The sequence below is a fragment of the Ambystoma mexicanum genome, chromosome 1p, assembly GCF_040938575.1.
Source record: "Ambystoma mexicanum isolate Mex_15411 chromosome 1p, UKY_AmexF1_1, whole genome shotgun sequence".
Lineage (NCBI taxonomy): Eukaryota > Metazoa > Chordata > Amphibia > Caudata > Ambystomatidae > Ambystoma > Ambystoma mexicanum.
In genome coordinates this window covers 1,801,642-1,813,930 of record NC_090921.1, presented here as the reverse complement: position 1 = coordinate 1,813,930, position 12,289 = coordinate 1,801,642, and the positions used below count along the sequence as shown (strand labels likewise).

Sequence of the window (12,289 nt, the reverse complement as noted above, 5' to 3'; positions counted from 1 at the left end):
AACCAACCTTAAATAACCACACTTGTCTACACACACAGCCCCTCCAACCCCAGAATAGTTTACACAATGAGATACACACCACCCTGAACACACGTTCCCATACCATAATTCCCTAAAATAGCCCAGTACCCCATCACAGATACATCAACATAACTCTCCATAGTCCTGAAACACCACTTCGGCAACTACCAAAATCACAGAAACAATTTACCGGGCGCACACACTAACCACTGCTCCAGACAACTCACAAAATGTATAAAACTAGATACCACAGAGATATGCACATATCATTTTTTCAACAAAATATCCTTACCCTGCTCCTAAGTTAGCCCCATACCCCACCTCTTTCGGATCCTAAAACTCCAAACCGTGAAAATGGTATACTGGTTACATGTCTTAATACCGAAGTAATTTATTATGAATGCCAATATGTCGAATCTGTTGTATAGAAACATTTTATAGTGAATGCACTGTTTTTTTTGGTGGGGTACCGGGGCACTGGGGGTTCCCCCAAACCCATGTTTCCAACCCCTAAAAAGCCATCCCGACCATCTCCAAAAATATTTAACCCTTTACCACACCCTAAATACATTCACTATTAAGGTTTTCAATATACAATATTCGATATATGGCCATTCTATATAAATGATTTTATATACACATTGTATACTGCTTTACTTTATGTTATACCAGAATGAATAACATAGCTTAACTGGGCATAGGAAAGAGCTTCACTAACTCTCCTGTGGGGCCGTATTCTGGACATCCAATGCCACTCTGGTGAATGGCAGCAAAAGGGGAAGAACATTAATATTGGCTCTGCTGAGGCAAGTCTTCTGTATTGGAAGAGATTACATAATGTTCCCAGGATCCCACAAGTTGGGTAAACAGTGAAGGTGGGATTTTAAAGCATTCTACAGTTTAGGCATTTGAAGACATACTTTCTTAGACGCACCATTTCCAAATATTTACTTTTGGATTTCAAGGCCTACAATAAGGTCTTGTAGAAAAGCACTCTAAGTTTCCCATGTCCATGAGTGAGAAAGCTACCTAGTCCTGCTTTTGCTTGGAATTCTTATGCTTGCAGTTTTGTCTTCCCATTTGAAATTTAGGAAAAGTACAAGTCCCAGAATCCAAAGGGAAAAATCAGGACTGGGTGATTTTACGCATGGTCACAGGAATCTTGACAGCTCTGATAGTTTACATTCAAAATACACATTTTATAGGTAAGAAAACTTAAAATGTTTAAATTCTTAAAGAAACATGTTCAGCCAAAAAAATGTCTATAGTATCCACATGCTGACCAGTAATCTAGAAGTACAAAATGCAAAATATTGCCAGCCAGAATAATCGTTTTTTAACACCAGTTCTATTCTTTAAATACTTTGGGAATCACTAACAAAAGGAGTGGTAATGTCATTTGGATACAGATCACCTTTGTGACAAACTCTCAGCTTGCTGTTAGGGTTAGGAACATTTGCTATCTATGCAAGGGAATCCCTTTTTTGCATGTCAATCACAGACATGACAACTTTGTAAACAGGGGTGTTCTCTTCTTTTGCTTATGTTTGGGCATTTGACACTGAGGCGACCCCTTTTGGACAGGTACAAATCTGTGAGGGGTATTATATATGTAAAGGTCTCATCTGTGCTAAATGCCTAAACATATGCAAAAAGAAGAAAGCATTCAGATTGGAACTAGGAACAAAGGAGTAATTGCGCTGCAGGCAGCTCTTTAAAGACCTGCAATAGTTCAGGTCAGTGCAGGTCGTTAAGGGCTGCCAGCATCCCTTTCCAGGACTCTGTGTGGCCGTGTGTAATGGCTGCTTTTTCAACAAGCCCAATTACCTGCCCACTTTTGATCAAACAGTCGACAAAAACCGCGACCTCAACATATTTATAAGCGACTTTTGGAGAAAAAAACAGGCCCAACATTGCTTATAATAAGCGCACTTGGCAACACTGCGCAGCAATGCAGAGAGAGTAGCCCAGGTAAGGGGGTTGCACAGGAATTCAGAGGAGGGGCCTAGCCCCACCCCCTTACGCGCCACTGCATTTGACACCTGCCATTTTCGGCTCCAACCCCTACTGTTGTAACGATCCGCTGCCACTGCCCACACATAGGAAATACAACCACTAAATCGGCAGAAGTGCATATTTTCTATATCCCACACGGCAGTAATCTGCATGATAATAAGTGGTATCCAGTCATTGCATGGAATGCAAAGCATTGCATGCCAAAAGCATCGAAATAAATGCATCGAAAAAAAAGCATCAAATGCATTTTTTTCAAAGGTAAAGGTTTTATTTGAAATATAATGGGTTTTAAGGGGTGAAAATAAATGAAGCATTCGATGCTTTTTTTTCGTTGCTTTTTGTTAGGTGTTAAGGCATTTGATGCTTGGAATTCGATGCAATCACTGTAAACCTAATAAGTACTTTTTGAGTAGACACTTTCTGAAGGCCACTCAAGCTAGTAGCAAGGAACAGGACACTACTACTTGTCCCAACTAATATCCCTACTTCATGCACCTCTATGTTTCTTAAAAATATGTAGAATCGGAGGTTCTACCAGTCCTGTCTTTTTAAGGACAGCTGTTCACGCTATTTTACAGTAATTTTATTGTGATTCAACTAACTTTGGGGGAGGCACAGACTGAGTCGGTGGGTCTCTATGGGTGGGGATATCTTACACATAATGATCCAAACATTAACACTCCTCAGATCTGAGACTTGTTAGAGGAAAAGAGAGTTCCCATACTACTCCCAGTGATGACTGGTTAAAAAAGAAAAGTACTACTATTTCCAAATATACTGCTTAACACAAAGAGACGAAGGGCCTGATTTACAGAGCGTTTTCATATGGGATGACATCATTATAAACCGCTTCTGTGAATCAGGCCCTAACTGAAAATAGGAATTACCTACCTCTCATATTGACGCACTCCTGTATCATGTTTTTAGGGATTGCCCGCTCTCCAATCTCGTGATCAGCTCCAGCGCTCCTAATACCATTACGAGTCTTGGCCGCAATTATGTCTATGTCACCACATCTACGTGGTGATGTATAATAAACGCGCTGCAACATCCTCCATGTGACAAGGGCAGTTGCAGACAAAACAATGATAGAGCCTGACCTGTCTGTTATCGCGCTGCGGTTTGCACGCTCAGCGGCCTGGCCTAGCTCACCAGTCCTACACAACCGGGAGCACCAGCACCTCTTTAACACTGGCAACGAGGATGGGATCAATCCGTGCCCCACGCACTTAAGGGCACAGAGCCTGCATCGAGGATAGCATGCCATACCTCCCTTTCTCTCCCACCCTCCCCAGCGCACCTTGCAAGACCTAATGAGCGCATGATGACAGCCTCAACACCAGGAAGAGGCGGTGATTGAGGATACACATACAATTAAACGAAGCAAGGGGGCAGAGGTGCAAGTAGACACCACACAGTCACCGACAGGTGAACACCCACACGACAAGACCACAAAAGATTGCTACGACTCCAGCAACCTGCCACGCTGGCCACGAACTTCAGTCCCAACCCAACGCCACGCACTCAAGGACATGGGGGACATGGAGCAGTTACCCTGGGCCCATTTGACCCATACTTATAACTATTGTCAGTGGGACCCAGATGGGCCCCGTGGTTACAGAAATTTGAGACGGTGATGGATTGTAAAGTCATCGCCACACCAGGGAAAATGAGCTCACACCTGCAACTAAGCGTTGGCGTTGGCTTTCAGATTGTGAAGGAGAGCAGCAGCAATTCTTCTCGCCCAGCAGGGCTTTAAGGTCAAGCTTCAGTTACTCCAGTTACTCGTTGTAGTGGACTTCAGATTCTGAACATGAATTCTAGCAGTGAGAGGCCCCCAGATATACTAGTTGATCTCCCATTCATTCTGCTGGGTCACACTCAGGCAACCAATCGGTCAGAAGGGCATTCATGCAGGCAGGCAGGCATCCAATCAGGTGCACAGTGCATTCAGGCCATTCACTTCTCTCCAGACACTCAAAACAAGTTATGTGTATTGGGACAAGTACCCAGCCATTCAACACTCCAGACTGCATTCATACCAGTTTCGGCAGGGCTGTCTCAGTCATTGTGTTAAACACCAGATACTATACACCCACAACACAGAATGCGTATTCGTCACACACTCCATTCACCCAGGTCCCACCCGCAGGGTGTACCCACAACATACAGTCACTGCGAAGGCTCCAGCCAGTCTGGCCTGGACTTCACAACAACACCATATATGGAACTTCCACCGAACAGCCGGCCAGGGGGAAGGGACAGAGTCAGGGCTTCCCAGGACTTTGGGAAAACAAAGTAACAGGCAATAGAAAGCAAGAGGCCACGGGGGACATCTTGTTTCCTATCAGGAATCAACTGATTCCAATGGCAAGGCTTGGGTATCCCAAAATGGAGGATACTCAGAGCACCTGTCAAATTCAGCATGGAGCTGCCACCAGCCCATACACTGATCTGTGGGCCACACACAGGTGCCCAGAAACATACACTAGGGGCACAGGGTTGTACCCCCACCCATGGGTGCCATAAGTGGATCCCATGGGTCTGTACACCAAACCAAAAGAGAGAGCTGCACCGCCAGGAGTCCTACATGAACTCCTGCACGGAAAACACGACAGAACACACAATAAAAAGCAGTAAAGGACAAGGATACGGAGGCCCTGACCCTCCGATGCATTTCCAGCATCACAAACGGTCACAAGGCCGTCAAACAAGCTAAGTGACTATGTGTGTGAGTAAAGACTTGGATAATATATCATGAGTAGAATGTAATTTGTTGTTTCATGGGGAAGAAGAGGAATGTTATGTCTACGTCACTGCGTCTACATGGTGATTTATAATAAACGCTGCAACGTCCTCTGTGTAGAGAGGGCAGTAGCGGGCAAAGCAATGAAAGAGCTTGACGTGTCTGTTATCACACTGCGGTTTGCGTACATAGCGGTCCGACTCCCCAGTCCTACACAACCGGGAGCGCTGCACCATTGTAACAGCCACAATTTCAGGTCTCAGCATGTGCCAATATTGGAAATTGTGCCCTGATCAGATATTCTCTGAAGGATCTGCTTTCAGAAAATGAATTAACAGATGTAAGGAGTCTTATAAAACATGAAATAACAAAAGTATAGTAGATGAAACAATGCAGAGGTTCAGAAGGCCAGCCTAGTTTCTTGGAACAGGGTAACCTTCTGGACAAGCCAGACCAATCCAGGTAACAATGGCAGTGGTCAAGACTAGGGGCCTCATTACACGGTAGGCGGTAAGGGTTTACCGGTACCGGCAAACCCTTACCGCCTTACTACGAGGTCCCTTTGCGGGTTGGTACATTAACACCTGCTTTTAGCAGGCGTTAAAAAACGAACCCGCAAAGGGACCGGGGTGCTAATTACGGGAACGCAATTTGCAGTACCGTAATTAGCGCCTTCCCCATTCCCATTATGCCCTATAGGGCAAAAATGGGAATGGGGAAGGGCAATGGACCGCCTTCCCAACCTTGGAATAGGGCGGTAATTCCCCTTTCCTCCAAGGCGGTACCGGTAAATTACCGGCATGAACCATGGCGCTAATAGCACCATGGTTTACCGCCTACCGTGTAATGAGGCCCTAGGTCTCAGGAGGGTTGAGGGTGACTGAAAGACCTAAATGAGCACACAGACAAGAGCAAGGACACTTACAAATAACTCCCAGTCAGGAGCATATATGTTAAAAATACATTTATTCAAGCCCTTTGAGTTTCGTCACAATAGTTAATAACAGTAACAACACAACATTAGCAAAATGTGTTTAAAAACAAATCATGGCAGCGGTGGGATTCGAACCCACGCCTCCGAAGAGACTGGAGCCTTAATCCAGCGCCTTAGACCGCTCGGCCACGCTACCACATCATTCACTCAGCGATTTCAGGGTTATAGAGGAGTATGCGTTTTTAGCGTCTTACGTGTAAAGGGTGGTACTCCAATTGGTTGGTTTTGCGCTTCTTAGGGCTTTCATGCTGACCTGCTTAGTTTCCGAGTTTATCCGGTACCTCTAGGTTTTTTACGCCCTTCTCCGAGAAAGAGCATTGAGTCTCTGGGAGTTCCTGAAATCCAAGGGACGCCACCCAATCCTCGATTGTGGCCAATCGCATTGAGGTGTGGGTGGAACCTAAGTAGTATGGCAAATCCCTGCTCGGAATCACTCATTTGACGTTGTTTTTTCAAATAAAGTGGGCGAGTCAGGTGGGCGGAGTCTTTGAGATGGGGCGGGGCATTAGTGACATTCTTCGGGTAGGCAAGACGTTTCATAATGGGAAGTTCTGTATGGCCAAACAAAAACTACATTTATATTAAACTTCTTTTTGACCAACTGTTTTGCTTTCTCTGACGAACCTCGATGTCCCAGGCTCTTTATAGATTTTAGTGATACTTAAGACTACTAGACAACAATTTAGAAAATAATAAGATAAAAAAAAGAAAAATTAGGAGATTGTACGGTTGGTTAAGCCTTACATTTCGGCTTCGAAAGAAGAAGCGGATAAAAGTACAGCTACTCTTGGAAAGGGAGGTTAAATAAATAGACGTGCTATAGTATACTTCTTTTTATTGGTACCGGCGATTGCAGATACCACGCGTAGCCACTGCTAGCCAAAGTGCACGCTTCCTCCCCAGTTCTGAAGAGAAAACAACCCAATTTAACATGACTTCCGCCTTTGTCTTAAGCAGGAAATAACCCAATCGAACATGGCTTCCTCCAATGTACCGAAGCAGCACGATATACCCGTATCCCACCCATACGTAAAAAAACTGAACAGCGCAATCTAACATGGTCGTTTTTCGCTAGTGCAACGATTTGGGAAAACGAATTGCATCTAACAGAAGCATGCCTCTGTGACTTCAGATCATGAGACTCACGATGCCATTCACTCCATAGGACCTCGTGGCGCAACGGTAGCGCGTCTGACTCCAGATCAGAAGGTTGCGTGTTCAAATCACGTCGGGGTCATGTTTTTTTTTTTTTTTTTCATTTGTTGTAACTATTACATTTTTTTTAAATTGTCTCTTTTTGAAATAAACCATAGTCAAATTATAAACACCATATTAATTACCCAATTACAGATTCTATTGTTTAACAATAAAAACGTGTTTCGCTATCTGAAAGAGCAACAAGCCACTTTCCAACTTGGCCCAAACAAATGTTCATGTTAAAGGGTACTAGTAACCACGCACTATCACCACCGGAGTGATCGCTGTAATGTCCACGTCATCTGTGACTGTGACTGACAGGGTCAGGACAGATCACGTGAAGCAAAGCAAATAAATCGGAACGAGAAAACTGTTGTAATGAGCTTCCTAGCTGAGTGGATGACATCACTGCTTAATCATAGCTCTCAACTCACACGCTTTTGGCGGGTGTCACCCGCCTTGAAAACAGCAGACTCACCAGCCAAGCCTCTGACACGGCCATTCATTTCAATGGGCCTCTCACCCGCCAAACACAAAATCGGGTGATTTCACCCGCCTTTGCATCGCAAATGGTTGAGAGCTATGGCTTAATGGAATGTAGTGATGTCAGTGTGAGTGGAGTGTTAGTGTGTGAAGGTTCTATGGTTGGCAGTTGGAGTTATGCTGACTTGGAAAGGACATGCCAATGTTTTGTCCCTGGCATTGAACTACAATAAATCTACTTAATAACATACCTGCTGGCTCGGGTGTTCTTCAGCTTCCAAGTTATTACACTGGCGACGAGGATGGGATTCCTGTCGAGGAGGGGACAGTTCAGAAATGGGAAAACATTGCCCTCCAGTGACTACATGTCCTTTTGCCAAGTTGACAGCAAGTTGGAGCCCAAGGTGGTTTAATTGGGCTGTCTAACATTCTTCAGCAGGCCGGGTGGTGCTGAAGGTGGAGCCGGGTCGGCACTCAGGTCTGGGTGCAGTGCTGTTTGGCTCTGTTGCTCCAGAAGCTGCCTTGCCCTGTGACCGGGTGGTGCAGGAAGGTGTGGTGAGCAGCTGTTCGGCACACGGGTCGGTGTGCTGTGATCTGAGGAGTGTCTGTCGTCAGGACCAAGCTGCCGGGTGGAGTTTGTGGTAGGCAGATCCTCAACTGGTGCTTTGGAAAACCTGCCGGCACACAGGTCGGTGTGCAGTAGTTTGAGAGCGTCTGCCGTGATGAACAAGTCGGCCGAGTGGGGCTTGTGGCTGGCGTTAGCCCGGCCAGTGCCTGGAGTCGTACGGCACACTGGTCGGTGTGCGGAGCCATGAGGAGTTGTTGTTCTGGCTCCAGATGTCCAGTTCAGAGCCCCCGCACCTTCAAAACCTGAGGTGAGCTGCTCGAAAGTGGCTGGTGCCAGCACGGGAGCCTCGGAAAGGGAGGCGGTTTCTGCTTTCCAGCTTTGTGAGGAGCGAGCGGTTCCCGAGCGGCATCTGAGCGCCGCGATTAACTCCTGGGATCCCGGCGCCCAGTGACAGAGTTGCCAGGAGTGAGAATTTCCGTTCAAGGTTCGTTGCCCCCTGCATCCTGTGGGGGCGCTGTGGTGCGCGGCCGCCAGCAGCAGCAGCAGGACGTTGCAAAAAGGGAAAGGACGTGCAGCGTTCTGGGGGTTGGAGAGAGGAAAAGAAACTCCGTTTATGGTTCGTTGCCCCCTGCATCCTGTGGGGGCGCTGTGGTGCGCGGCCGCCAGCAGCAGCAGCAGGACGTTGCAAAAGGGAAAGGACGTGCAGAGTTCTGGGGGTTGGAGAGAGGAAAAGGAAGTTAATTGGGCATCGTTATGGAGCAGGCAACAGATGTCCATCTTGCCTCTCGAAAGAGGCGCTAGCTGCTGGGACGCAAGGAAGGACTGCGCTGCGTTACTAGCACGGGGTTTTCTGTTTATCCTTCGGAAGTTGTTCGGAGAGTTCAACTGTTGCATAATTCCCACGTTGTGGATGGCCTTGATGGCAGTAATGGGGCCAGTGTAACCATACGTGAGTACTCTGCACATAATAGTGATCCCGCGTCTATGGAATTCAGCCCGGAGCGTTCAAGGTGCTGTTTTTCCACAGACCGGGTGAAAGTGTGGATTCGGCGATTGATCTGCGATTGGAGTCTTTGTGCTACATGGGTTATGGAGAGTTCAGGCCCACTGTTGCGGCAGCTCGGTGCGAGCAAGAGGACTTTCCTGCATACGGGCAGGTTTCACTAGGCTAAATTGTGATACTACTGTTGTATTTAACTGCTGTGTGTGATGAGTTTCATGGGCCCGTGTGAGTGAGTGAATGCGCGCGTTGTGAGTTGTGTATGAGTGATTGCTTTGTGTTGTTTTGACAATTTTCAATCTTGTGTGTTAATTGGATGTTGTTGAGTGTGCTCCTGCATTATTTAGCATTAAAAAGTGTATTGTTGTCTCTCATCCAATGATTCTTTGCAGGTGGGACTGTTCAATACTTAATATGTTTTCTTGCAGATTGGATTTCCATTATTGGGTTGTACAGACTCGTGGGTGGGGGCACTTGCGGGTTGAATTGCTTCTTTGTGAACAGCACTTACAGTTATTTTTACCAATAATTAACTGAAATAATGCATTTTACACATCATTTAGTAATTGTACATGTGTGAAGTGTTTTGCGTGTATGCCACCCATCCTGTGTTGGGGGTTTGCATATGGTGCGTGAGGTGAACATTGCGGTGTGCAGGAGTGGGAGTGTTTGGTTATGGTGGCGTTCTGCTGTGAAGCAGTAGGTGGGGACTGGTGTCCTCAGTGGTGATGAGGCTGGACCTGGGGTCCATGGTGAGTGGCGGGTGTGCTGCGTTGGTGCAGTTTGGCTGGACCTGGGGTCCATTAAGTGAAGTGTGCTGCGTTTTGCGTTCGCAGGAGGCTGGACCTGGGGTCCATGGTTTGTAGTAGGTGTGCTGTGGCTGGCAGTAGGCTGGGCCTGGGGTCCAATGTATCGAGTGGTGTGCTGCGGGTGGCAGTAGGCTGGACCTGGGGTCCTAGGTGAGTGGTGTGGAATAGGTGGTGGTCCTGGCTGTGTTCCGCATTCTTGAGGATTGCTTCTCTAAGGTTAAGGGTTTTGTGGTGTTGTGGTATCCTTAGGGGTGCTATGGTGAACTGTTTCGTTGTTGTGCTTGTTGTTGCTCTGTTGAGCTGTGTGGAGTGTGCCCGGGGGTGGCAGCCCTGGTGTCCTAGGGGGCAGACTAGGGCGGGAGGATGTTTGTGCACTGAGGGTTGCGGAGTGTTAGGTCGTTATCTGCTGTGGACGCTGGGTCGTGGCAGGACCTAGGTTCCAAGGGGCAGCTTGGAACAGGTGGAGGTGCGTAGTTTATTTTGTTTCTCGATGGTTGTCCAGTTCTGTTATGGAAGGAGTGAGCCCTTTGTAGACTGCGTGGGGTTCCTCTCTGATTTTGTTATAAAGGGAGGAGTGGAAGTGGTGTAGAGTTGGGCGTAGGACTTGGTATAAGGGTTGGTAGTCACATATGTGTCAAGTTGTCCAACGTGTTGGCACAGCATTAGTATTCTGGGGGTGCCATGTAGATTTTATTGGGTTCTTACTCCTTTGGTGGAGCACTTTCCTGTTTCCTTGATCTTCCTTGGAGTGTCGGGGTTTTGGTGTTCTCTGGGGGCAGTTTCTTGTCGCCAGTGGTGTTACTAGTTGGTGCATTACGTGCTGGCCACACGTACATGTAGGGGTTTTCGTCTGGTGATGGTTTTGGGTGTGATCATTCCCTGTTTCCAACAAAGTAAGGGAGGGAGAAGTGTTGTAATGAGCTTCCTAGCTGAGTGGATGACATCACTGCTTAATGGAATGTAGTGATGTCAGTGTGAGTGGAGTGTTAGTGTGTGAAGGTTCTATGGTTGGCAGTTGGAGTTATGCTGACTTGGAAAGGACATGCCAATGTTTTGTCCCTGGCATTGAACTACAATAAATCTACTTAATAACATACCTGCTGGCTCGGGTGTTCTTCAGCTTCCAAGTTATTACAAAAACCTTCGAAGGCAGTCTCCGCGGCTCCAACACCGGATTAAGCGTGTCTTGTCACATCATCGCACTGCGCAGCGCACCAGGCAGCAGGCCCTGCCTGCCATTCCCGCCAGCCCGCAAGCCTGCGGGGCCAATCAGCAGCGCCCATCACACTGGCAACTATGAGGAGCGAACACACTCCTGCTACATCCCCCACCTGCAACGGCAAGTTACGCCGTCCCAGCATCGCGCCCCAGGCACCACAGGACCTGCTGACTTGTGCGCACCCTTAGCGCCGACACCCTCAGTGGGGTGGCACGGCGACCGCCCTCGTTGTTCCCAATGCCCCCCCACCCCACACAGGCTCTCATTCAGACTCTCACTCCTTCCCCGCTACCCTCCTCCCACAGAGCCCAACCCCCTTACCACCCAAATGAGAGGCATGACCAGTTGGATGAGTGGGAGAAAAATTGCCACAGCAAACTTTAATACAACATAAAGTCAGGAGTTAGCTTACAGATGTTCCATTTTATACTCAGGATTCTGAGCTGAGAGCAAAGCAACTTCCCCCCCCGCCCCTTCGGGTCCTTGGGGGACCCGACGCAGGCGCCCAGTCCCTTCCTCATCAGTCCTGTGATGTCAGGTCCCAGTTGGTGTGCGGGGCCCGACCTCGTGGGTAGGCCTGGCTTGGGCCTGGCCTAGTGCGCAGTGCTAGCGCGGCGCCCAAGGAAAGACGCAACCACACGTTAGGCTGCATAAACCCGGACTGGCGTTCTAACGCCAGTTCCGGTGATTCCTTTATTTCCGGTTGTCACGTGACCCGGAAGTATCTGGGCACGTGACAACACATTCCTCTCCAACTTGGAGGTGTTTTACAACAGGTAAACAACAAACATGTTATAACGGGTACCGTACACTTTGAGCCACTCTGACCTCATCTTGGCTGGGTTTTCTGAAGGTAGACTCCGTCCACCACATATCCCTAGAGGCGGGACGACGGTCTGGGCTTCTCTCTCAGGAGGTATCAGGGATTTCCCTTCTCCAGCTTGTCTGCCACTAGGCGCTCGGGCTCAGTCCTATTTTTTTTGTTGGTGGGGTGTCTCCTGTTCTCTTGGGGTGGCACAGGTCTTGGGTGTCATTTGGTCTCGGGCGTGCAAGGTGTCGCCGGCTCTCCTCTTGGGGATACCGGGCTCTCTTCCCATAGTTCCGGTGGCACCTTCCTGAAGTGCTACACATTCCTTGTCACTGTTTCACTCCCTCGGGTGGCGGTAATCATACTGTGGTTTGCAGCACTGAATGTCCACGGTTGGAGTTCAAAATTGAGGGACATTTTCTTGGGTG

At 47.9% G+C, this 12,289-nt stretch overlaps 1 long non-coding RNA gene and 2 other non-coding genes across 3 annotated transcripts in view; 1 reads left to right on the top strand and 2 right to left on the bottom strand.

Annotated features, from left to right (window-relative positions):
• The window catches only part of LOC138563694 (uncharacterized), a 63,443-nt gene extending 57,237 nt beyond the window's left edge, over positions 1 to 6,206 (bottom strand). The window contains exon 1 of the long non-coding RNA XR_011299675.1: positions 5,972 to 6,206. This is a non-coding gene — a long non-coding RNA (uncharacterized lncRNA). The remainder of the gene's footprint in view (positions 1 to 5,971) is intronic.
• Positions 5,832 to 5,913, bottom strand: TRNAL-AAG (transfer RNA leucine (anticodon AAG)). Its single transcript has one exon. It is a non-coding gene; the product is annotated as a tRNA-Leu (tRNA).
• Positions 6,207 to 6,942: 736 nt separating the features above from the next.
• On the top strand, positions 6,943 to 7,014 carry TRNAW-CCA (transfer RNA tryptophan (anticodon CCA)). Its single transcript has one exon. It is a non-coding gene; the product is annotated as a tRNA-Trp (tRNA).
• The last annotated feature ends 5,275 nt before the right edge of the window (positions 7,015 to 12,289 follow it).